We start from the raw sequence: 27,166 nt of genomic DNA on the forward strand, positions 1-27,166 counted from the left end.
ATATACTGTCAATATACTTGCGCAGAGCATGAGTAAATGAAAAATGATATGTACAGTGATTGTGACATTTCAAAGTAGCTGCTGTGAAGTTAGTGTCTCGGAGTTGGTCATTGCAATCAGATGATCGAAATTGAATTAGGCCTGAGAAGTCCTCCTTCCGGATCACTTAGCCGTGCGGGAACTGAGAATCCGTTCAAACTCACTACTAAAAGCGAATAACTATCCCCAGGGTAAGTTTGATCTCTCGCTTCCATGTACATGCTTTCTCTAAGACACGCCCGTATTACTCCTGTTACCAACTACCAATGAAGATACCTACGAGCTCTTTGGATTTTGCTTCTAGGCGTTAGTCATACTGCGGCTCTTCAGAAACCTGTAACAAGGTGAATAAACTTTGACCGCATGCTGCAACTACATAATCGGCCAAACTGTATGATGGCAGCTCCTAAGTTGTTCTCTTTCAAGGGTGTACTGAACCATCCTCGATGCTTCTTAATTTATCGAGTAATTGTCATTTTCTGGAATGGTCGATTTTCGCTGCCACTGCCCGAGCAGAATTTTTTTGGCCTGAGATTTTGGTAAAGAAAGTCCTATACTGATCGAATAAATTGTATATTCTTGTAGATATGTTTTTATTTCTTACCACCATTACGATTTTATATCGTTTCGTAGTCTTAAGCCTATCCTATTATCCTGTCCGATTTTTGCAGCACCATGGTCCCAGTTTTTCAATTGCACCCATTTGGCTTATACCGAGGGAAACCATAGGCGAAAAAATTAGTTATTCTTCTGAACTCCATTTTGAAGTCTGGAATTGATTCAGTGGATTCAAGTATTTATTAGTTATTAATAAAATGTGTAAACCAGACCAGTACGAACTTTTCTAGTGGAATGAATATTTATTACGATACGGTGGTCCCGGGTCAAATCAGCCAAGTACTAAAATTTTCACTTAGACCGAGAGTATTCTTTAAATTTTCAATTCATTTGATTTAATGTACTTTATTCACCTCATATCACGACACGTTAGGCGACGCATGTAATACTTCAAACCACGGTGCAAATGCCGCTGATATTAAAGTAGGGCGAGGTTCACGGTGAGTGTAGTCGAGGAGAATGAGAGAGAAACTATAATGGAACCCGTGCCCTCATAAATATTCACAGTGAAATCTACCCCTCGATAATAACGGCAACCAAAATATACGGGAGTCGCGTGGTATCAGACATTAGATTCGAGGGCTTTTCCCAAGTGGTACACATCCATGCGGAATATTTGGTGGGATCTCAGAGGGGTGAAACAAGAAGAAGCACTGCGTTTCATAACTCGATTCCTGCACTTTTCTTCTCTCACTTATATCGCGATCAACGACGACTTCACGTGAAACTCTTATAGGTGCAACGTTCACCCTGCACTCGTCGTTGGTAATTAAGTCGTAGATCATAAGCGCTATCTCGATCAAACTGGGTAGCGTAACTTCCGACCCCTCTTTTGCCCCCTACCCCTGCTTACTTCAACCACCCGCGAACCAATTACCGTCTCCATTAGCACAAAATATTGTAGACGTTGTGATAATTAACAGAAGTAAACTGAACATCGGGTACTTGCGACATTTGCATTGGAAACATTTTAGTTTGAGCGGTTTGTTTGAATTTTAAGGAAGGAAAGGGGGAAATAAACAGATAGATGCAGTGGTATAGACCAAGATATTTCCGGGAATGAGTACATGGGTTGATAGCAATCAGGAGTCCTGAGATAAATTTGTAAAAATCTTCCAGCGTTGTTTAGAGGACAGCAAATACCAGACGGCTATCCGCTCTGTCTATCGTTCTTTTTTTTTCGGTCGCATTCTTTGCTTTTTCTTCGTGTTCTCTTTTCTTCCCACTTACTGGACTTTCTCTCAATCATCCAGCCAGAGCGTCTCCACCAAGCCTTTATTCGAAATCTACCCAAGTTTTTTCTCTCACTCGCCAGTGCCATTGTGTTTCCATTGTCTGTTTTTCTATTTTTCTCATGGTGTTTTTTTTTTGCATTTTTTTTCCAATTTATTTTCGTTAATTTCCCACTCTTTGTTCTCCTTCTTGTCAGTGTTTGGTACCATCCGATTGAAGGAAGTGTGTATTTAGCCAGGAAATTGACGGTTCCATTGAAGTTAAGCAAGTGAGGCTGGAGGGTAAGGCAATGGGATTAGGAAAATGGAGAAATTGAAGCTAGAAGGATTCTCCCTATCTCCTCATCTGCTTTATTCCCATCTTCCTCTTCAGTCAATACTCATCCCTTTTCAGCTCAAGTATTCTACAAAATTTGCGATTTTAGCCAGTGAGTTTATGCACTCTCATCATGTTGAAGTGTGTGGTGTGTTCGAGTCCGTAGGCCTCACTCGAAACTCACCGGTCTTATTCATTCCACCATTTTTGCACTCAGAAATATTGTGACCAAATAAAAATAAATAATTTTAATAACTAGACTCATATCTTACCATACATTTTATTTATCCATTATATTTTTTTTGCATGTTCCACCACATGATGATTATAATTTTAAAATGAAAAGTAGTGACTTTCTTTTTTCAAGTTAGTGAATTGGATAGAGGTAACCAACAGCTCTCATCTTTGGCATGATTTTAAGTGCACTCGGTGTACAGACCAGAGATACAGTCCTCTTCTTACCCAACTGCCTGAAAAAAAATGTAAACAAAGCGGTTAAATTCGTAGACATGTGAAAATACAATGTAATTCCTAGTGTACTTGGTCAACACATTGTTTCAACTCTCCTAGGGCCATCTTGTCTTTCATTCGCGGAGAGAAGTTTCATTCTTTGCAACACTCCGACCCTTCCCTAAATTACATACTTTAGACGGTACATCACTTGGGACATCGTTACTCGTCGAGATGCGAAAGTGCAGGATTAAAGTGGAAAAAAAAACAATGGTTCAAAACCTGGCACCTTCGATTTTAATGAAACATTTATCGTCATGAGTGAAGGTACTCTGACACGCTCAAGTTTATCGGTTATATTTACCACCTCACGACTGCACAGTTCATGTGCGGCTGCAGTAACAATACAATTAATTGCTACATCTGATGTACAACATCGAAGATTCAGTTTATCCCCGTATATATGCCTCCCCTGTAGTTGCTACCGATAGTGGGAGAGAATCAACGGAGGATTGTCCAGTGAATTTTCCTTTATGCATCTCTTTATAAAGTCGCAACCCGTGACTCCCGTTGATTCTCTTTGGTTTTGTTTTTTTTTCCCCAATTTTTTTTCAATTTCACTCGCATATATGGCACTGTATAATATCGCTATGATGTTCACATTTAATGCTTCTGTCAACAGTTCGAGTGCACGTCTATCTCTATCTCTTTGCCCTCTCATGCCTTGACGTTCCCACGCTTGAGAGAACTCACCGCCTCCAGTTCCACCCACCGCGCTCAGTCCCGTAATTTTTGCTTTGCCACACAAGACCCTTTGGTAGGGGATGTGTAAAGCCTCAGGTGGTGGTCGGAACGATGGAGTGGTCGACGATGTGTATACCACAGAGAAAACCCCACATGAGAACAGGTCGTGTTCAACGAAAGACTCGGCTATGCGCGTAATCCCTGGGCTTTCAAACTTTCTATCTCACTTTTCCCTCCAGGGCCAACGGAGTGTCATACATTTTGTGATGGTAAAAATCTTTTGGCAACGGATTCTCCAGTGGTGAATGGCGCCATGACAATCCGAGATTGTACAGATATGACGAAACTAATGGCCTACCTCGCCCGAAAAATTGCGGAGCGTATTTCCACTTATAGAGACGTTACGACAAAATTTTACAAAATATGCCAATTTTTTAATTTAATTTTACTTCAATTCTTCTCTAATTCATGAAGGGTGGATTTTGCACCAGCCTTGGTAATGATAACAACGTGTAATGGAAATGTAGAAAAACCCTTGAGGAAGATGAGATATATAATAATATAAGCGGGGCCATCTATTCACTTGAAATTCCAATTCGGATCTCGGAGTAATCTCAATGCAGTAAGTAAACTCGTGTTTTGTCGGACAACTCTAGATTGTACTTGCCAAACAAGGAAAGACATATGAGCCGGACGATACTGGGCTTCTGGTTCTTGCTGGAACATAACCCGGCAAAGCGGATTCACTCAAGCCGCAAAACTACTGCAGACTGCTTCAGTAAATCATTCTCCCATATAGCTCCACCATATGGAATACTTGGGAATTATGAAATCCCCAGTTTTCGTTACCATTTCGTATATACAGTGGACATATGCAATCTTGCGTCTCGCGGTTCTTCCCCAAAATAGCATTACCCGAGAACGATATTCGAATGACCACATGCTAATTAACTGATCCATTACAGAATTGCATGAGCAGAGAAGCGCTCGTACGATCCGTGAGTATACGTTGAATTCGAATTCGCTAACCCCCCGAGAATTGGAGAATCGGCTGACTACTAACGAGTGAGCCAAATCAGGCAATTCACCTTTTAACCTTTTTTTTTATTTGACACTACAGTAGTTGCAAAATCCCAGCAGTCCAACACATTTCAAAGTTTCAAGTCAATTACAGTTGGCGATGTTCGACCACTATCATTGAAGTTTTAAATTTGTCTGGTACGTATAAATCCTCTAGGATTTTCATGGGAAATATATTTGAATGAGCGGGGCCTCAATCGCAGCGACAGATGTTTCTCGAATTCACCGGTAATACCCGCCCGGATCTCCGGTTCTCGATTTGCAGAATGAGTCTGCACTCTTCTTCTCCATCTACTTTTGCCGTCTTCCGGTGTTGCGTCTCGATGTCTGCCGCATCCTACCACTTTCGTCGACAGCCGCTCACTGCACCTCTAGAAATATATCCGTTAAATTATGCGGGCGCTTCTCGAGGCGGCAGGCATTTACCTATTCGCATTTCTAGCATTATAACGCCAGAGGTGAATGTCTACCAATATCGCACTCAATACTCTCCTCTTTCCTCCCATTTCCACATTCACAGCATTTTTTTTTTCGTCTTGACACATCGACAGAACGATTCGGTTGATATTACGCCTAATAGAACAATTAAACATTAACAATTGCAGCATATATTGATTCTAACCAAATGGTTAAGTACAGAGCCTGACATTACGTAAATTAGATGATTAGGCTAAAATTATTGAATCGATAATTGTTGTGACAAATTCCCAGTTCGAAGCTTCGTGTTTTCATTAAAAAATTAATTATCATTTACCATCAAAGATCGATAGTTTCAGTGCAGACAACAGGGCCTGGAGATGCTCTAACAATCAATTTAGTACAAACTTGATCAATAATGAATTATCGGACATGAATGAAAAATGAAACTTACAACCAGACAATCGTCCTACGAAACAAGGAAATGACTTTACGACTTTATTGATCATCGGACGACCACAACACAAAGGGAGACCATGATTGGAATGAGCAAGTACTCTCATCTTATTTGTTTTTGCTCAATCTACTCAACTTTTTGAGGGAAAAACAAGGAAAGGAATGCAAATGAATTTACATCTGCCGAGCAAACTCCGCGATTAAAACAATTCATTTGCATGAACTTCAAATAAAACCGTACTTCAAGATAAAACAGTGAAATATATTAAGAGTTTAATATGTTTGGGCTCGTATAATATTTTAGCACTGTACGAATGAAATTGACATGTTGAGATATCTGAGTACGTCAGCGTTCTTGATAATGAAAAGTAACCAGGTCCGTATGTATTCAGATACTAGTACTCAAGAGGCATAGTTACGACATGACTGAGCACAGGCTCAAAAGAAACGAGTTGTTCATTTCATGGGCCGCCGGTTCGTGTCAATCCAATAGGACCGTGTGATTTTTTCCCATGAAATTCCTATTCCTGCTTCGCAGAGATCACCGCTGTGGGAAACTACCTCACTCTTTGAACGTGCCATCTTTCCCACTAGTTTATCCGTTTTTTTTTTCTTGTTTTCTGCATAGCATTTCCAGTCTTCTCTCTTATTTCTCGTTTTATCCCCCTCTTGGTCAGCCATTACTGATGTCCCCTGTCAGTAGATATCCCCTACGTACGGTCTGACTTGATCCCCTCCTCCCGCCTTTTGGCCTTTGTTCATTCGCAAATTCGACTATCAATCACGAACCTATCAAAGTAAAATACATTTTGGGCAGCACAGTTGATATTGTATTCAGTCAATCAATCCTTGGTCATACTTTCATTTCGTTGATAGAAAGGTTTATCATGGATTTAACGTTGTCTTCGGGTTTGTTGCTTCATTCGTAAAGCTACTTCTGTCATACAATTCGGCAGATAAATGACCACGTTGGGTTTGTTTATCTGACCTATACGAGAGCCGTAAAAAATTTACGACAATTGGGTATTGGATTTGACGGGAGATAAGGAATAAAACAGTGGTGAGAAAGATGTGGTGTATTGGAATACGTCAGAGGGGAAAAAAAAATCGAAGGCACTTTAAACCTGGTTGGTACTTCGTACGAAACTCAACTGAAGATGTAGACATTGGTAGAAGAATGGTTCTGTGTAGAGGCACTTTGCTTCCAACTCGAAATCTTTTTTACTCCACTCCTTCGTTTTGTTTAATTCTCTTTTCATTCGTCTTGTTATATCTATTAAAACAGCCACTCGTTGTCTTGGCACACGTCTTTCTACGTTACTCTGCTCCGTTTTTCTCTTGTCCACTTATTTTATTAATTTTTCGCTCATGAACGCTATGCTCTTAATGCATGACGCAGTGAGCGCTTTGTTCACTGTAATCCTGAGAATCCGTTTTTACTGCATCATTACCTTATAACTATTGAATTTTCATGAACTACACCGATGAATGGCAGATTTCATACAGGTAGATAGAGCATTGGGCAGAGGACATCAGAGGGAAAGAGACCGTAGAGATGAGCTGGACACAATAGTCGCGTGACGACTGGCAACTGGCAGCAACCTATTGTTTTCTCAACCCTCGTACGTTTAGCTGAGTAATTAACATCCGCTTGGGTAATCGAGTGCTTCACAACGAGAGCGTAATCTCAACCGAGCCGTCCATCCATTCTATTTCCCTGATGGTGAACAATTTGAAAGAACAACCATTTCTGAATAAGCTTCAATTCATAATTAACATGCGGTAAAAAGCCATTCACTATGGAATACTATATTTAATATCTCAGACGACTTTTAGAATTCATCAATATTTTTTACAACTTCAATTACGGGATTTATTGGCAGTACTTTCAATTTGGATTTTTCACCGAGGAAAAACTGGGATTTTTACTCATTCATCATGAAATCTCGTGGACCGTTACCTACAAAAAATATACAGCCATATTCGTTGCATCGTCGATGAAAAACCGAAAATTTTGAAACCAAAAATTCTAATAATTGGTTGATATTTACGGAAGTTAGGCTTTTAAAAGATGAAAAAATTTAAAAAAATGATAGCGGGTTTCTGGTATCGTCAAAAAATCTCAAAAAAATCCAATAGTCATCAAATGATGTATACAGTATGGGAAAGACGATGCAATGGGAGGGATAAGAGGGTTTAAATGTTATTGAGTTCACTCATAATACCTCATATATAATATACCAAGAAGTGCACATTTTATAATACATCAAGGTTCGTTAATCCAACGTAAAGTTTGCGCCATGAAGCTCATCTTATTGGGTAGTTGAGAGCCGCCAAACTTTACAATGAGAGAGTATTGCAAAATCCATGGGGTTTCTCATGTGGCAGAGGCAGCTTTTCGTGTCGATGGTGAGAGGGGTTAGAATATCAGAGGTAAAGGCAAAACGGAAGGATAAGAGAGTGAGGAGATGGAGGAAAACCCAAGCACGCTCCATCAAGTATTAAAAGTTCTCAAATCGACGCTGCAGTACGGGAAGAAGAATAGCCAACACCTGCAGCAAGATTCTGTACCATTAGAAATTCTACAATATTATCATTCCTGTTTTCATCTCTCTTTTACTTGTTATCTTTCTCGTGGTGATTCTTTCAAGACAAATGGTGCACAGAGTTGCATATCAACTTTCGAGATACTCTGATGGCATTCACACTTAAAGTTGAAATTTCTATCAGATGACTTATGAGACAGGATCAGTCTCCATTCCGTCATGAAGACGGAGAAAAGGGCAAGTTATATGATAGAAAATATACTTGTCGGTGGTTGTAGGAAAGGAAGGAGGAAAGGGGACACGGTTGGAGGATGGCTCGCTGGTCAACGGGGAGCTGTGTGTCCTGGCTTTATTGCCTTCTGAACTCGTTCACTCGCCACACTCATCCCCCTTGTCTACACTGGCAACCCTCTACTATCCCAGTTTCACTGCCGCCATACAATCCTGTAAAGTTTCACATTTTATCACTGTTGCGAAGATATTTAATTTTTGTTCGGGGAGCGCCTTTACGGCGATCGCCATTTTCTCTCTGAATGGGGTTCACAAGGACGGTGAAGCTTGAAATGGAACTTGGTATAAATTGGCTGAGAGCATAAAAATTATATTCGCTTGACCTGTAACATTCCACTCCAGTCTTATATTTTATCAATAATCAATTAAGAAATACCGGATATTAATGGAGTGACGTTCAGATTTTAATCTCATATCGTGGGTTACAACTTGAACAAGCGATTCAAAGGTGAAAAAAATATTGCTTATGAGTCAGCGTTCTCTACAAACTTCTGCTTCGTCCGAGAAAATCAATGCAACATTACTGTTACATTGCGTGCCGTTAAATGAGTAATAGGAATTAATATTCTTCTATGGCCGCTGAGTATAAATACTGAGTGAGATAGTGTTATATATTAGTTTGTTAAATAAAGACGACAGAGATGATCGAATGGTAATACATGTATATGTATTGTAACGTTGTAGTCTCCATCGTTTTCAATTAAACCCGCCAGTGCAGGGGTGTAACGATAAATGTGGAACCGCGCACCTGGACAAATATGAGAATTGCAGAAATTTCCATTATTCATGGGAAACGAAATATTATTGCAGGGTGCTTTTATTATTCATCCGTCTTTTGTAAAGCCCAAGGAATGTTGGTGTTATGAGAGTCTCCCTTTTTATCGCTAGCAATTTTCTCACCATCGCTGTAAAGGAGGACAAGCGTCTGCTTCAACTTCGGACGGAGAACTTACAGGAGTTTCCCGTAAAGCGTGAAATCTCTCATTCCAGGGAATCCGGAACAGCCAAACATTCCTAGGAATCCTTTCATTGTCGATCTATCTCTTTAATCATCATAATTGGAATTATAGTGGTTGGATAACCATCCGGTGATACGAAGAGAGAAAGAGCCATTCCTGAGGAAAATATGAAAGAAACACGAGTAGATTGGAGGAGGTACAGACGAAAATGCGTTTGGGAATTTGGAACGACAGGATAGAAATTGTCTCGGGTCGAAAGGTGTCCGCAAAATAGAGACGCTGAGATTCTCCACTCATATGCGATCTCAACATATCCCAGTCGCTCGAGCAAACCGCCCGTGGGGTTTCAAGAGAGCGACACGGTGACGCTTGCAATTTAATGGCAATCAGAGCCATGAAGGTTTTGTGGCTACCATGGGAGATTCTAGATGCAACATTTATTCACTCCTATACAACACATTCATAAGCTCCAACGTTCCTCCTAGCTCCCATTTTTCTACTTGATGTTGTTCGTTTTTCGTCCTTCTACATTTTCCTATGTTCAATCTCATTACGTAGATGACAATGGAGTGAATGAGAAAGAGAGAAAAACCTTTAAATCTTCCGGTGCAGTGACGTTATATGCACATTAGAGAAATCTCTGTGAATAAAAAACGTGATGGCTTTCAACATTGTCAAGGCCTTGGGGTAAATATTTTCCATATAATGTCAAAATACAACTACATTCTTCTTCTGACTCGGAGTGAGTGACGCATTATCAAGAAACTGGTAATATCTCCAACCTGACTGTGGGGTGCCCGCTGAGACTGACTCCCTCATATTCCAGACCCTTTTTTTTATCAATAGCCACCTTTCAGCCCCCCTGATCTCTCACGTCCACCCCTTGGCGAAATTCAAGTGACATATCTCAGTATTTTCAATAGTCTCTGGCTTCGTAAAAAAAATCTCCAATCACAAAAGAACTCTTGCTTCTTGCAAGAACATTCGAACATTCATCATGTATAAACAATGATTTCCTAAATCTGGGATGTTTGCTTCTTGGATCTAGAGAAATTTTATCTAATCCACTTATGACTGGTCATATTGTTTGGCCTTTGAAACCAGGATGGGTTCATCTGAGGGTGCGAGTAGAAATACGTAGGCATCGACATAGAAAGTATTGTCTAGTTTTTCCGATGGAATTGCATATGAAGTATTCTTGTTGAGTACGAGGTCAAGTAGCAAGATTTGACCTGACTTCCTTCGATATAAATGGCGGTATTATGACCCAGACGACGTCATAACTCCAACGATGTCGTCGAGGAGGTTGCGCTTCAGCTTTCAATATTTCAAACACTTATCGTTTACAGTTTTCCATCTCTCCTTTCTTCCCATTTTCAGTTGAGCTGGAAGAGAGAAATAATAGGGGCAGACGGCCCGAGAGGGCATGGTGAACGACGGGGAGGCTGTGGCAGGTGACCCCACCTTTCTCCCTACCCTCTCTTTTTTTTCTTCCTCCTTCAATGCACTTTTCACGTCCCACTCTCTCCACGCCGTATCGTATAATAGTCGCATTTATATCATCCCCGACCCGATGGTTTTGACTTTATAATTTAATGTGAAATATCTGAAAGGGTTACGATGGAGTGGGCGGCTAGAGTAGAACTGGGGAAGTTAAATTATGTGAGTGAGTATCTGATTTTGGCTTCGAGACGAGAGCCTCTTCACGAATGAATTGAACCTGATCGCGTTTATATATTACCCGAGTTGGTATCTTCGTGTGGGTATGCATGCGGGCTAAATGCGCAAAATGGAAGTGTCCCAGACGATGGGTGACTGCCACAAGGATGCTGATATATGTATTTTTTAATACTGTGGGTACAACGTATCGATTTATGCTTTCAAGTTGCAAAATGGCGTTGTCCCTTTTTTCCAATTCGTCATCTCTATTTTGTCGATTTTCTATTCCCAGCCTTAGCTTGGTGATCATTTCATCTATTAATTCACATTTTTTGCCACGAAGCTCAGCTAACCGAGTTCTGACAAGGCCTAGACCTGTCAGAAAAGAAAGAACAAGATTAGGTCGGACCAAGTGACGAAAACAATATTCTACATATTATACGCTCTATGTCACAAAAATCTGCTGTCTTGCAATGAATCCCACATACGTTTTGTTTCATTCGTTATAAATTATTGATGGTTCTCTTCTTCCATTCTCCTTCAAAAACACCGGGCGGTCCAACGAACGTGAAGAAGGCTGCGGCCTCATTGAACGTGCACACAATTTCTATAGCTCTCTAGGCGTATATATATTTGTAGGCATATATTATACACGACTCGTTATAGTGGAGCAACGTGTGGAATACTATACGGAATACTGCCACAGTGGCACCCTACGTCGAGTTATAGATATGCCAAGAAAGGTTGCTCCCTCGAGGATGGGTAGTATCATTCTAGGATTGGTGGTTTCAGTGTTAGTATGCGACTATGTGATACTTTGAAAATGTATGCAACTACCATTTCAGAAAGACTCAGACTGCCTGTAGTAAGAGTACCTCGGTGGTTGGGTTTCGTGTATTTTACACATATAACCTAAATATGCGGATATTTTATATTGCCTTCCTTTTTTTAAAACCCTCTGCCTCCTATTTCGATGTCAGGTGGATGCAAATCTTTGAGATATCTAGGATTCACATTGGTAACACCTCAATATTGTATTTATGACTTTCCACTTGAAACCCATCAAATCATTATGTACCACTCCAAAAATCATTTCTGTCATTGATTTGACCTTTTGTGTGATAACGTTTATCTATGGCTTTTACTGATGAAGAGCGAAAGGAAAGAGGATGGAACAGTAATGGATATTATTTTTCCATCGAGTTGGGAAACTAATTGAACAATGTAAAAATTATGTTGGATATTGATTTGGCGAAAGGGAGGCGAGATTCTTCTAATAAATGTCCGATAGAGTGAAGGCAATGAGACAGTTGAGGGGCCACAACTGTGTCACATTGCTGTCCGTTGAATGTCGTATCTGGTTTCAGTAAACCCCATCCAATAAGCCCAAGTACACCCCCGGTGACAGCTTTTAGTTCCAATTGTTTCTCTCTACACATTTACGTCTCTCTGGAATTTAGCAACTTCCGTGGTAAATTTCCTGTTATTCTCCCAACCGAAAGAGCAGGATATCTTCTTCGGAAAATTAAATCAGTTTAATCAGATTTCATAATCCGTCACTATTTCACGAGTAAACGTAAGCATACGAGAAATAGACAGTGGAGAAATTTTTACATCAGCTTTTGTACATCAGCTTTTGTAGTGTATCATTAGAAAGAGTTTTCAAAAGCCTCTCAGCCCTTTAACTTCATGTCTGAAATACCAAACCAACAGCTCCCACGCACATTAGAATACAATGAATGTGCGTCAGTATGAACGTCATCTAATATAAATCAATAAATAAAAAAAGAGCACATAGAATATCAATAGAACACACCGTGATGCTTAGACGCTCCCCATTCGGAGGCGGTTTGAATCTGCAGTTTGACATGAAATGTCCATCAAATTTTTAATTAATGCGATACTGCAAGAAGTCATATATATAAAAAAATCAACCTAAACTTTCAGCGCTTTTGCAATTCTTTAAGATCTTGAGCATTTTCAATTGAAATTTGATTTGATGTAAAATTTCAATATTGTAGTGGTATGCAAAATTCTATTCGTTTATGAACAATAATTATTTCAACTGTTGTTGATGTAACAGTGAGTTTATTGTCATATCTATATTTAAAAATGTATGCGCCCTATTTTCTACCCATAAATGTTGCGTGCCAAATAATTAACAATTGGTTGTTGTATTTTCCGAGTCTCCAGTTGCAGATGGAAAAAAAGTGGGCAAGCAGCGATAATGAATGAGAAACTCTTCGAGATATTACATGTTTGTATATATACCCCGATACTAATGCTGTGTTACTTCAATTTCATAAATGCATTTTTCTATAAGTGTCACATGAACTTTGTAGGTTCTGTGTATTTTTCAGTGCCATTATCGTAAAAAAGATACTGGGAATTCGCACTGTCCGCAGTCGATGGTTACGGAAAAATAAATATTTGCCCAACCCTTTTTCCACTTCTGTGGAGCATCTCCACTATGACTTGTAGCGGTGAAAATCAATAGACTGTACTATCAATAGAATGTTGAAAGGTACACCTGCTTGTAAAATTATTTTCCATTACAAAAAAAAAACGTGGACTCCATCTGATGATTGGGATCACTTCCATTGCCTTCTACTCAACGTTAATTACATAATTTTCCACTTTTATATAATCGAAATAGCCATCTATGTGATCATCATCATGGTAGCTGGAATAGAAGACAAAAATGAGTTGAAGTTCCACAAGCGAACCAGCTGACCAGGGAAGATATATTTCTCATAAAACTCATGAAATCCCTCGATAGCACGACTTATTCAGGTTTATTGAAATCCTTTTATCATGAATTTCACGTGACATGCACTAGGATTCCCAGAGAAGTATCGTCACCTAGATCGAGTGCACCTTTACTAATATCTCGGTGTCGTTGTATACGAAATTGAATGCAAATCGAATTGAAAAGTCATCTCCATATGATTAGAATCTCCGTGGTTAGAAATTGGGGAGTAAAACAAACACTCAGAATAATATTGCATTTCAATTAACACTTCAGGTTAAATTGATCTCGAAACTTGTAATAAACATGGAGGATGGAAGTTTTCAGTTTGCCAATGATTTGAATTCCTCGTTTGCGTCTCGTTTTGTCTGCCACACGTTTTCGCTAATAGCTTCTTATGACCAAATATCGAGACCATTCCATTAAAATTTCAATTTCCTGAAATAATAGTGTGGGAAAAAAACAACAGAAGAGAGTGTTCCGTGTTGTTTATTCTGCGTACAATGATTCACAAGAATTCTCACCAGGATTTTCCAATTTATTTTTTATTGTCACCAAAATAATGACACGTGGTGACACAATGCAATGGCAATTTTACGTTCAATTATGAGTGTTATTACGTATAGAATGGCGCAAAACCGATGGAGAACATTAATTTTGTAGTTTTAGACGAGACGATCGATCCGGCAGCACGGGGTTGGTGACCGCACACCAGAGTAAGGGTTTGAAACAATCATGGCATTGTAAGCGTAGCAATTTCGAATCACACCGACAGACAATGGGAGTTTGCTCACCGTGTACATCCTTTACGGAGGTCTATAACGCATATCAGGACCTCCAATTTCTACCCTCATTCACCCATCCCACCTTCTAAATATCCTATTCTCCCGTCTCTCATATATCCATACATCTCGCTATCATACTGCTTTTGAATAATGAGAAGTGGTTTGAAGGACTGACAACTATATTATATTCAATGGAAAAGGAGACGTAAGATTCAAGTTTAACTCAGTTTTGATCCCGCCAAAGTTGGGAGTAGGGAAAAGTGAGCCGGATTCCGGCAAACGAATAAATTTATTCATATCCAAGAATCTGCATTCATCTCTTTCATCCGCCCACGACTTTTCCTACTGATTCACTTGGTATCCGTCGAGAATTTTATTACTACAAGCTATACATCATTCACACAAAATCACTTCACGGTATATTTTATTTTATTATATCATCTTCCGAGATTTTCAGATATAAGCATTTGATAGGAAATTGGTTATAGACGATTTGGCATAATCCACGACGTGTTTTGAATCTTCATGTAAATGTTGGGCGCCAATGAAGCATTTGGCGGTGAAGGAAGGTGCAGCAATGTTCAGTGCTGAGATTTTGATTCAGGCACGTACTGAGGACATGGGTAATCTTGGGCAATCACGTATACTGTGCACCCGAATAGGGGAGCATCGATAATGAAAAAAAAAAGAGTTTACAGCCGGAGGAAATAAATATGGAAGTGGGAGAGGACTATTGGATTGTCCTCTATATGGCCAATAATAGAAGGCAACTGCAGTGATCCTTCAAAAACTTTTACTCGGACAAACTGTGCTTGTTGGTAAGTTTGCGATGGGAAAGAAAAACCAGATAAAAGCAAATTGCGACATGAGCAAGGGAAGGGAAAATACAAAGGTCGGTGGACTCGTTTCGGATAGGAGTTTTCTGTATGCGATGTAGGTCGTGAAAGAGGAAAAGAGTATACGAGTCACAACAATAAGGCGACGATAAATCTTTAGGCGGGGATTCGATTAAACGAACGTAATTTAACGACGGCTGCCATGAGCACACACATATACACACACAAATGCATTTTTGCTTGGTTCCCTTCCTCTCGAGGTTCGATTTTATCCCTGAGTGCCCCACCCCTTTTCAGGAATTCGACGAGTCCGGTGAAAACAATCGCCAGCGGGATATAAATTGCAAAGCCGTACATCCTAAATTCCCAAAGGGATTCAATACGCCCGTTGTACTACCAACGCCACTGGGGAGGATATAGCACTTATTGGACTGTTGTTAGATCCAATGTATCACTTTTCAAAAAATTTTGTATACTCTCCGTTTTAATTACACACCAATAGAACATTAATTGTACAGGCCGAAAGGAACAATGGGAGAAAGAAGGCTGAATGAAAAAATAGCCTTGTTATAGTGACTTCAAATAGAGAAAATTATTGTATACATTGGTTGAAAAAGGATAAAGGTAGGGTGAAAGGATAAAGGGAAACAAGAGAAGAAAATGGAGAAGAGAAAGTTTTCAGTGGTGAAGGTGTGCCACTCGTGCACAATAGCTTGTTACGGGACAATGGTCGGAGTGGGAGGGAAATTTGGGCGAATTTAATTATGAGATGCCTTGAGGGAACTGCAGGGTGATGGCGTCGAGGAGCAGATATATACATGGTTCGAGTCTACTGAAGAAATAAGCACGACCGAGGGGCTAAGGGTGAAGGGGGTGAGGAAAAGGGAGAAGCCGGTATAACGACGGCCCTGGATGAAGCGGTGGTTTTCTACCCGTGGGAGAAATTGAATACGGACTAATTTTACTCGTCCTCCCACTCAGCGATACAATCACCAGAAATTCTTTCTACCTTCATCCGTTTCCTCTTCTTTTATATTCCCATTTCTTCCATCATCACTTTATTGTCGTTGTTGTTTAAGATAATCCATATTTTCAGCTTCATTTCATCATCTTCCAGTTTGGATTTGTCTCTTCACTTTTCTCTCGAGCCCATCCAACCTATCGAAATTAATGAGAAAATTTCCTTCAATACCAATACCGTCCTGTCAAAATCATACACTTGCATATACCTTGTAAATGCTTTTACCAGATTTAAAAAATCAAGTGACTTGCTCATCTCAGTCCACCATGAATTTCCTCATTTTCGCGAAGGAAATCGAAAAAACTCAATTTTGCCTAATTGAGAAAACTTCTGGTGTCTAAGTGGGAACATCGGGTGGCACATTGTACCGCACAGTGGAATGAACAGACATTATTAAGGGTAAGGTATTGAGGATAAATGAGAGAGGGTTGGGATAGTTGGTGTGATGAGTGGATTTACAGAAGACGAAAGCAGACTAGACGAACAGACGAGACGAATGGAACGATCGGGTGGAGATCAGAGATGTGGCGGCCCAACAGTCGGCGACTCGTTGGTGAGCCAGCCTCCCAACCTCCACTTCGAGTCGCTCGATTATAGTTGCCAAGTCTCCCAGTAATCATGTTAGATATTTTAATAAGCGCCAACATCATGAGGGACTCGTATCTCAATCCTCCGCTTCCAACTCATCCCTCGCAGTCTCCAAAGTCCCTCTTCGTTCACTCTTATATATATATCTATATATATAAGACTTTTATTCCCTCTCCAGCAGAACTCTCCAATTCACTTGAAACATTTACATTTACATTACAACTCGTATAATTTCTTTACCTTCAACTTCAATGTAATTACCGTGATGGATAATTCTCTCATACAAGTTGATAATTCCTGCCAAGAAGGAAATGCCCATGTGTCTCCCATGAGGCAATAGCGAAATAGTAGATCAGAATTAATAATATATCAGAAGAATAATTTAGATTGGAACTCGTTCGTTTTTCTGAATTGACCATTTTCCATAACCACATTTTCGTTTTTCATCCTCAAAACTTGGTCTTTCGGATTACGTAAATTTATTCAATACTTGGAATATAAATCGGCCAGCAATGAAATCCAAACGGACCCGGTGATGAAAGTTTTCAACAAGGCACCGTCACAATCCCAGAAGACAGCATTTCTATTCCTATTATTATTATACATTCCTCCCTTGATCATTGATTTTCAAGAGTTTGGCTCTGATAAGTAAATAGACGATTTGTTTCATATGCCACGTTTAATTTACCAAGTGAATATCTTTGTTTCTGCCTGCTTTGATGCAAACCAAGAGACATGAAATACCACTCAACACGGTAATGCTTCGCAAATTAACTTCTGCATACTATCCATTTCAATTGTATTCCATTAATGACAAAATAATTGCATGCATTTTCGCAGTGACAAATTGACTACGATACTTCATCACCTCAATTATTATCAATTATTGAACCCCTCGAATTTGATCAATCGGAATTACAAAGCTCAATCTTCACACCGATAGATATTCAATATTCTCTATCGGTTACAAAATATATTTAGTATAGTATAATATTAGTATATTTGTGGTTACAGCGAATTTTCGCATTCGACTCGAACGCCAACTCCACGCGAGTAAAACACCCCATTCCAACAGCCCAGATAATATTTTTCCGTCGTGATTCCAAGTTTTCGAGGTTGGAAAGTATGCAGTACCAATTTCTAGGCGAGAAATCGTGAGAAGCAGTATAGAAAAAATAATTGGTGTACCAAGGACTGCGTAGCAATGAGATAATCCTGAGAAAAACTTGTGCCAAATAATTTTTTCATGAAATCTTCGTCTCTTAATCACATTTCATTTAAAACTTTACTTCTTTCGTGCATAGCATTTTGGGAAGTAACACAGAAGTCACAAAACCGTGTAATTGAACAATACATAATCTGTGTTCAGGAGATTCAAATGAAAAAATATGAGAAGAAAACGGGGCGCTACAGGAGCGGAAGATAGTACAAAGTTTGTTGCAATACGGAAGTGTTACGTAATTTTTCATCGTCAAACGGATTAAATGAAATACGCCTTACGTGAAACTTTTGAAATTAAAATATAAAAGGGTATTAGAGATAGTTTTCTATCTCATTATCTGCTCTCGTCGGAATAAGTGAGCTGCAATTTTTTGTGCTGAAAAGATAAATGAAATATCCTCGCGATAATTTATTGGTAGCTGGCGAATGAAGCTCCGAGTTTGAAGACTTTCCAAAAAAAACAACAGATTGAGCATTTCTAATGTCCAAATACAATCAATCTCAGGTTTTTTTAATCGTGCTTTCGATTCCATCCATTAGCAATCAACGTCTGACTAACGACGTGGTATCGGTGGAGAGCGAGCGATGGAGGAGACTGAGCTTTCGAGGAGATCTTGCACTGGCACTATTTTTTTATTCGATGAATGGGAGGAGTCGTGCGAGTGATAAATGAAAGCTAATGATCGAAAAGTTGGACGAATCGGCATGCACCTGTCAAGTACGTTTTTGTCATCACAGTTCGAGGTCCATTTAATTTATTCGTCAAAGTAATTACCCAAAGGATCTTAAAAGTTCTTCAAACGAAAAAGCATCAAGTCCCTGTAGATGCAGAAGCTCCACACCACCTGTAATTTCATCAATTTTTCTTCAAAAAATTTACATTATGATACGTGATTTGATCTCTACGCAGCTTGCAACTGACCAGATTCTCATGTATTATCTGAAAAAATGGTCTTACGATTGAGAAATTAGAACGTTCAACACACTCTCCGAGAAACAAAAAATTTCATATCTTCGGTGTGTGAAGTTTTAGTATGTTCACACAGAGGAGAGCGTATGGCAAAACGAATGGAAACTGGTGCACAGGTGCTCTTTATTATCCACGATGATGAGCCTGAGGCAGGCACTAAAACGCTTCCCACCCTTTACGACCATATATAGCCCTCACTTCCGGCTGAATCTTACCACCCCGGAAGAATTAGATCATATTGTGATGTTCAACCACCGATGGTAAGCATTGACCATCTAAAACATTGTTTTATCCAAACGCTAGACACCACCATTTCCGATAGAGTTCAAATCTAATTACAAAATATCCATAATTATAATTTTAAATTGAAAGAGAAAAATTATTGCTATTAATTGTATGTGCACTAGATGCAGAAAATTGGACCAAATTTAAGGGATATTTTTTCTTGATTGATGGAATGTTTTTTTTAATTGATAAATATTAAATGCGCATTTCTAAATCCCTTGAGATGGCATGTTATTTTGGGAGAGATGAGCGAGTACAACAGCTGTTGAAAATCTTGAGGTTCTAAACTTTGAAGCGCATGAAGCTACCGTACGATACAATCTTTAATGAGAGTTCGTTAGTTGGTTTTACTAGGATATCACTCCACGCAGTGGGTATTGAATGAACTTTGAAATATCTTTCACACAATTCCAAAAACAAAAAAAAAAAAATAATAAGAGATCAGTAACGCCACAACCTGATGGGCGCGCTTCTGATCTTCCGAATTTATTGATTTGACTTCTAAATGTCGATGAAGAATTTTTAACATTAAGACTGATCGATACCCCACATGATTAATTATTGATTAGACCCTGTTCAATTATTGCAACATTCAATCATTATGGACTGAGTGACAGTGTACTGCGTGGAAAGTGATTGTACCTATAGCAAACTGCTAATAGGACATGACGAGTAATCATCTGTCAACTCGTGATGAATCATGGTTTCATTCTAATGATCGTATGGGGAAAGGGGATTGAAGGTGGTTACCGTTGCCACAAGCCCACAGCAAACCTATCTGTGGCTTTGCGACACAGTTTCCACGTCGAAATTACATACAAGAGGGAAACGCCAAACACAAAGTCATCGCTACCTTTATCTCCTCTGTCCATTCCAATGAGAAAACGACTTACAGCTTTCCGGGGTCAGACTATCAATTCTTATCATATTCAATATTTCATCCGATTTGAAATTCTATTCAAAATAATATTCATAATAATTATCGATACATTACCGATAAATTTTATGAGTTATTTCTTACTTTATTCGAAAAATTGATATCAGTTAAGAAATTCCACATGCATAATTTATGTCTATAGAATTTTTCGTAATCTCTGACATTTATCGCTTCAGCTATAAGTTATGAAATTGGGAAATGCATATTGAGGGATATACTCGTGGGAAGTAATCGCTTAGCGCGTCAGGGAATATATATTTCTGTACACGTCGCAGAGTACACTCCTTGGAGATACTCGTCTCGTGGTAACTCCCGTGGTTAATCCATTACGGAGGGTAAACATCGTGAAGAAGGCAGACGATACTTGCCATTAAATTTCATCTCTCACGGAGAAGCAACTCTGCAACGACTGCACCGAACCTAACACGCGAACCTGCCGCATATTTTTTTTTTTAAACTTAATGATCCGGAAACGCTATTAGGCGATTGCCCAGAGACAACATTACGGGCTGTTCTCGTTAGTGCGTCTATTGGGGATGACTACAATCAAATACCAATTGAAATATATTCCACTTTTTCATTTAAACATCGACTACATAATTCAACGATGATAGATCTATCTTTAAAACATATTCGATAAATTTTAACAATTCTAGCCTGAGCCAAAAAAATTTCCCGTTTCAACGAAAACATCACTTACTTTAATTGAAGGAATTGTTTTAAAAAATTTGCTGAATAATTTTCGGAATAATGTGTATTTTGTTGAAATATTATTTTGATTTGTGTTATTTTGATCGGTAATCTGTTAATCACAGCTGAATCTTTAATTCATTATTCGGATGTCTTATAGATTTTATAGTTAACATTCAGTAGAGTGAAATGTGAAAGCTCAAATATAGGGCGCAATCCAAGTTGTGAGTAACAAAACAAACTGCGCGTGTTAGAAGAGGCAGATAAACACGTTGGGAATGAAGTAAATATTCCCCGGCAGAATCAACGTTGAGGAGAGAACTTACCCTCTGCATGCTGGTTTTGGTTGATCGTGAAGCCCAGGGACTAACATTTTCACAGTTTAATCAACTACCGACGACAGGAGTTGCTCTCCCTGCCCCTTGGTAAACCCGTATCTAAAGACCAATATTACCAGTTCTCGATCTCGTTTCGTGATTTCCATGGTTAATCCATTACCCTCTCCGATGTAAACACGTTGGATGGCCTGGTAGAAAGTGCAAAGGAAGGGGTTGTATGGTGGTGAGGGGTGGATGGTAGCATCATGATTGAATCTCTGGCGTCCGCCTACGAAATACCGAGTGGCGCTGGTGTGTTTCCTCCCGTTAACGAGCGTCATGGTTATCTCAGCTAATGATGCGGAAGCCACAGTTTCACGTGTAGAATCAACGTGAAAACGTTTTTCTAATATACAGTGCAAATTGAGATTGAGATTGGTGCATACCAACTGATTCCGTTCCTGCCTTCCTTCATTCGGAGCTCTTCCCTCTTCCCTCTTCCCTCTTCCCTTTTTCATCTTCCCTCTTTCTTCCTTGCCACATGTCGTCTTTCTTTCTTCCAGCTTTAGACTCCATTTCCTGCAAAAAGACATTTTTTTTATACACGTGGCAGCTCGAGATTGAGATAGATGTCCACTTGATTTCGTTCACAAGCTCTGCTAAGAGTTACGAGAGTTGAGTTAAATTTCTCAGTTGTAATTCTTCCCTTTTTCTTCATTTTCAACAGTACAGTCAGTTGTTTCTCCCAGTTTAAAATGATCTTTTTGCCTCGTTTCTCACTTCTGCATTCACTTTTTCATCACACCCAGTATCATCTCTAACTTATTTACCACTCTGACTCACGCATTTTTCTTTGTTTTTAATGTTTTCATCTGCACCTACTTGATTTTTTTTTTATCTCACTCCTATTTTTGCCTGCAGTATCTGGGTAGAAACTTTGTCCCGCGTACCCTGGCATCGTGTACGTACCTACCTACCTCCGATCCCTTAATTCGCAGCACAAAATTGAATTCACGCGGATTACACCGGGATCCCATCCACGTTCGTGAGGTGCGCGCGTGCGAGCAATTCAAAGTGTTATTTTCCATCCTTTCTCACAGGCTTTTACCTTTTGTAATTCTCCATGGATTTTGTTTTTGTGATGGCCAACGAAATATACATCCACATTTCTTTCATTTCCTCTCTTGCACTGAAATTACGGAAATGCACGAGTACGTCCATCAACAAATTCTCGTTAATATAGCGTTTCATATGCTAAAGGTAAAAATTGTCGGATATTCTTTTCATGCGCTGCCATTTTCTACAAGATTTCGCCCCATCAACAGCTGATAATTTTAATTGTTTTTCAACGATGTTGGAGTCAAATGGCGGGGTAAATGTAGGATATTTGAAGCTTGATAAACGTGAGGATTGACGATAGGTCGGCGGAAGATGTTTCAAAACGTGTTAAACTAGGGCAGGAAAAGTTGAGAAGCAGTAAGCCCTAACTGGTTTACCCATTACACTCTGGCCACGAGTAAGCCACGCGACCTACCTCGATTAATTACGTCAAACGAGGACGTCATGTGTGTACCCATTCCTCTCTCACGAAATCCTTCCTCCAAATCAGGTAGCACGCTGATGGAATCAGGAAATTACGGTGCTCACAGAAATATAACGATGCGACGATGAAAATTAGTGAATTGAGTGATCATGGAAAGTTCCCTTTGATCAGCATTATTTGAAATATTAAAAAATGATGGAGTCTGCAGTGAATTGGAGGTACGGTATATAGATAGGTATCAAAGCTTGACCCACGTCTTCTACATTTTAACCAGTCTCAATAGCTGAGAGAAAATACGAGAGTCGAGGGTAGACGTATAGCCGAGGCTGGATTAACGTACGAGGGTGGCTTTCGTGGGTGGAATTCGCAGGGGTAGTGGAGGGTGTGTGCGGTTGGCGAGAAAAGGGCACACTCTGGTGTGGGGAGATTGCGAGGGAGGCATGTTGAACTAGCCGCATCTAAATGCGGATATGGCTTGTCGGAGATGCACATTGGAGGACCAGAGGTAAAGGAAGTTCGGTGCTGAGTATTAGAGGTTGGGTTATTCCAGAGGTGGGGTGAAGGAGGAGGGGTAGTGGAAAACTGGCCCCTTTACGTGTATGCTGGATACAGAGAGGATTGGAGCCGAAGAGCAGTGTTGGAGAACGGTACGAGCATATGGTTGAACCAGCGGAAGTGATATATTTAAACCAGGGGAAAGTTTGGCGCTTGTGGGGTGTAGTAGAAAGGGACGAACAGGTATACTGGCGTAGGAGGATTCGCGGTGTGGGGCCTAGGGGATGGAGGGATATGGAGAAATAAGGGAGGTCATGGAGAAGAGTATGGCGAGCGTGCCACGCATAAGTTTACATTATCTTACCATCTGATAGTGCACTACCTGGCTAAGGGAGTCGAGGATCTCTCCCACTTTGGAATTTTGCTGGTGAGTTTCTTCGCCTTTTCCTTTATCCATCCTTGACGATCTTTTCCTTGCGCCAAAAGCTCGTTTGGAATTTATCGAAGAATTCAACGGATAGCGGAGGAGTGGGTGTGAAATGCGATGACTTTCAGCTCTCCTTTTAGAAAATCCCCCGTGGCATATTTGCCACTGTGATTCCGTGTGCCATTTTTTTTCTTTTTCGAGTTATTTATCGGAGGGCTGATTGCCATCAATGGATATTTTCTGTGAAAATCGAGTTATATCAAAAATCCTGAAGAATTCGCAAAGAATCTTGTCATTCCTTCAGATTTAAGTTTTCAATTTTTTGTGAAAAAAAAAATGCGCGGTTTTTACGCAGGGCATTTTTTAATTCAGTCGCACGTGGTGTAACTCAACGAATGGGCAGACATGTCGATTACGTGTGGACGTATACATCGTTAAGAAAAAGAAATTCTACTAACTTAATCAACATTCATCGAATACATTTACTAGCAACAAATAGGCGAATATAAATTGTTGCATTTGCAATACATGGATTCTCTTACAATTAATGAATTCACTTAAAAAAGTATTTACTTTTGGGAGTGTATATGTAGAAAACGGTTTCAATAGGAGCATTGAGGTGAGATTAGAACTACTGGAAAATTGAAGCTTTCCAGATATTAGTGTAAAGTTAGTATTGATTATAGAATGGTAGCCATTGGGAAGTTGGTGGTAAGCCATATATTCATGTCGGTCTGACTAAAATAACCTTCTTTTGGGTGTCGTAGCCTGTCTGAATGAATTCTCGTTGAACTGAATTCCCACGGACAAACCAATTAATACAAACTGTATAAGCGGATCAGAGAATAATTAATGCATTGAAAATATATGGAGTAATAACAATCACGAACTTTCCGAAAAATATGCTAAGAGGCTTAGAGTTAATATCTTGACTCCCTCTGTTTATTATACCATCTATTCTTCTCGGAATTAGTTGGCCCCACTCCGCTGATTTATTCAATAAGATACACGCAGGTTTGTTGATTAAAAAAGCACAATTCAAATGTCGATTAAAAAAAATAGGGAGCAATGGCTATTTACCCGCTTCGGAGTATGCATCACTTCTGAATTCTTAAAGTATGGCTTTGGCGCGCAAATGGAGGGGTTGAAAAGGCGAAATTTCACGAGCACGCCATTGAGTAATTAGCTTGCTCGTTAGGAGCATTACATTTACTACTGAAACTACCCTTAATCAATGCGGCCACATCCGTGGTTAATATTTACTACAAGTTTGACCCCCGTCTCTTTTCTTTCGTCCTTGTGATCGATAAGATGCCCTTGTGACCACTAATCTTATCAACAGTCTGATTTATTTTCCAACTTGATCATTAAACTGGCCAATGTGATTATTTGCATTTTCTACTTTATGATACCACTATAGGGTGTTAATTCCATTTTTAATTAAATTCAGCAGCTAAAATTACGGAATAAGGTATTCTGGTTTTTTTTGCCAATTTTTTTCTCATATATATCTATTTTTATTTTATCTATTTGTTTTTTACTAACGGTTAGCTGTTATGTCCATGAATCCTCTGATTTAGGCCAAATATTTTTTCGATTGAAAACATTCTGCGTTATCGAACATTAAACAATGGTTGCAATAATCTATTCCTATCATTGTTGATCCTCATACTGACTAACACATATTTATGTACGAGCGTAACATCCTTTTCCAATCACAAAAAATTTAGTACATACGAATGACAAGATCAAACACCAGATACAATTGCTGCAATACTTTATGGGCAGATTAATGTGTGCACTCTTTCATTACTTTTCCACAGTATTTTCATTGACCAGTGATATAGGTTTATTTCAAATATTTGAATTCCCAGCTGAAAAATATAATTGATCCTTTGCAGACGGCTTATATTTTTTGTAATGATTTTATATTTACTGAGTGGATACACTCATGGAGTTTCAGGTGTAGCAGCTATAAATAAATAATATACCGTCAAATAAAAACCGTTTAGATAAGTTATAAACATCGAAAAAATGATTTTTTTTGGGCGCAGAAATTGTTGAGGGTATATATTTAGCAAAAATCGAAGAGGTAATGGTAAAAATGATGCTGTATACAAGTTTGTGCCAGTTTTATGAGCATCAGTGGCACAATAATCCACCAGCAAGCACATTTGGAGGGGCATTATTTCTTAGAGGTTTTGAAAGTTGCTATAATTTTTTTTTTCCAGCCAGTAGATTCACCGTTCTCTATTACCTTTTCATATATTGCCCCGCTTTCCATTTATTGAACACTCGTTCTCCCCCATTTCCCGAACGTATACGTTTATGTGACCTGGTTCACCTGGTCGAAAGTTGCGAGTGCTCGTGGAGTTGCAGCCCGGTAGTCCCCGCTGGCCAATGAATAGCGGTCTAACTAACTATCCGGCTGTTAACGGAACGCGTGTTGCCCACGTTATGAATCGCTTAATTTCATTCGATTCTGAGCCGTACCCGCTAGAGAGCTTCGGTGGAATCATAGCCCGAAGAATAAACCTATTCACCTCACGGGTTAAAAAAAAAAATTGAATTAAAAAAACATCAAGTTGAATTTTAAATAAAATTGGAATTGGTGAAATTTTAATTTTCTGGAATATTCCGCTGTGGATTAATGGTCCTCCTTTCATTCTATTATTAATAACCGAACATGTATGAAGTTTCCTGGGTAGTTAGCCGATAATTTTCAGGAGCCCAGAGGATAATTCTAATTTTTAGTAATACATGAAATCCGTATATTAAAGCTAGCAGCTAAAAATATTTAGAAAATTTTGGAATGGAATTTTTTTTTTATTCAACTGTTAACATCTCAGTGGATATTAATATTGTAGGCCAGGACAAATGATTGAAACGTTGAGATCTGATTATTGAAAATATTGAGAGCTGAAGGAAACGTAAATATTCAGTGTCAAAAGACACCTCCAGTGGAATTTCCCACCTTGTACGTGACTGAGGTCCACAGGGCCGTGGCAGCGGAATTTTCCAGAGGGAAAATAATCTGGAAAGGATCGGTAAAAGGAAAAAACCCTGGCTGCCACGTTACAATACTTTTCTCGCATCCATACATTTACCGTGCTGTTTATTTCCTGGGCTGCTGTGTCTTCTTTTCATATCACCTATTTTTTGCAGGGGCTTGGAAAAATCTTGCTGTTACTTTGTGTACGAAACAGCGAGCAAAATGATTACCATCTAAGCATTCAGTCCATGAATTAACAGCAAAGTCTCTTTGTAGTCGACAGAGTCTATTCTATATCAGAAAACCGCAAATGCACAAAAAGCTTGTCTTTAAAACAATCGCGCAATAATTTATTCGAAACCTTTATTGTCATAGTATATCAAAATCGACCTGCTCAGAGCGATTATTAGTTATTCCTTTTATTTGTTCCCATATTTCTTCTTTAACCATGGAAATTTAGAGATGAACAGCTGAGGAAGAGACTGAGGTTTCCTTTCTTCTGG

The 27,166-nt window shown here is 39.3% G+C and overlaps 1 protein-coding gene across 2 annotated transcripts in view; it reads left to right on the forward strand.

Moving 5' to 3' along the window:
- The window catches only part of Lar (tyrosine-protein phosphatase Lar), a 144,996-nt gene that overhangs the window by 38,351 nt on the left and 79,479 nt on the right, over positions 1 to 27,166 (forward strand). The gene's annotated exons all lie outside the window — the stretch shown is intronic.

The sequence above is a fragment of the Fopius arisanus genome, unplaced genomic scaffold (genome assembly GCF_000806365.1).
Source record: "Fopius arisanus strain USDA-PBARC FA_bdor unplaced genomic scaffold, ASM80636v1 scaffold00008, whole genome shotgun sequence".
Taxonomy (NCBI): Eukaryota; Metazoa; Arthropoda; class Insecta; order Hymenoptera; family Braconidae; genus Fopius; species Fopius arisanus.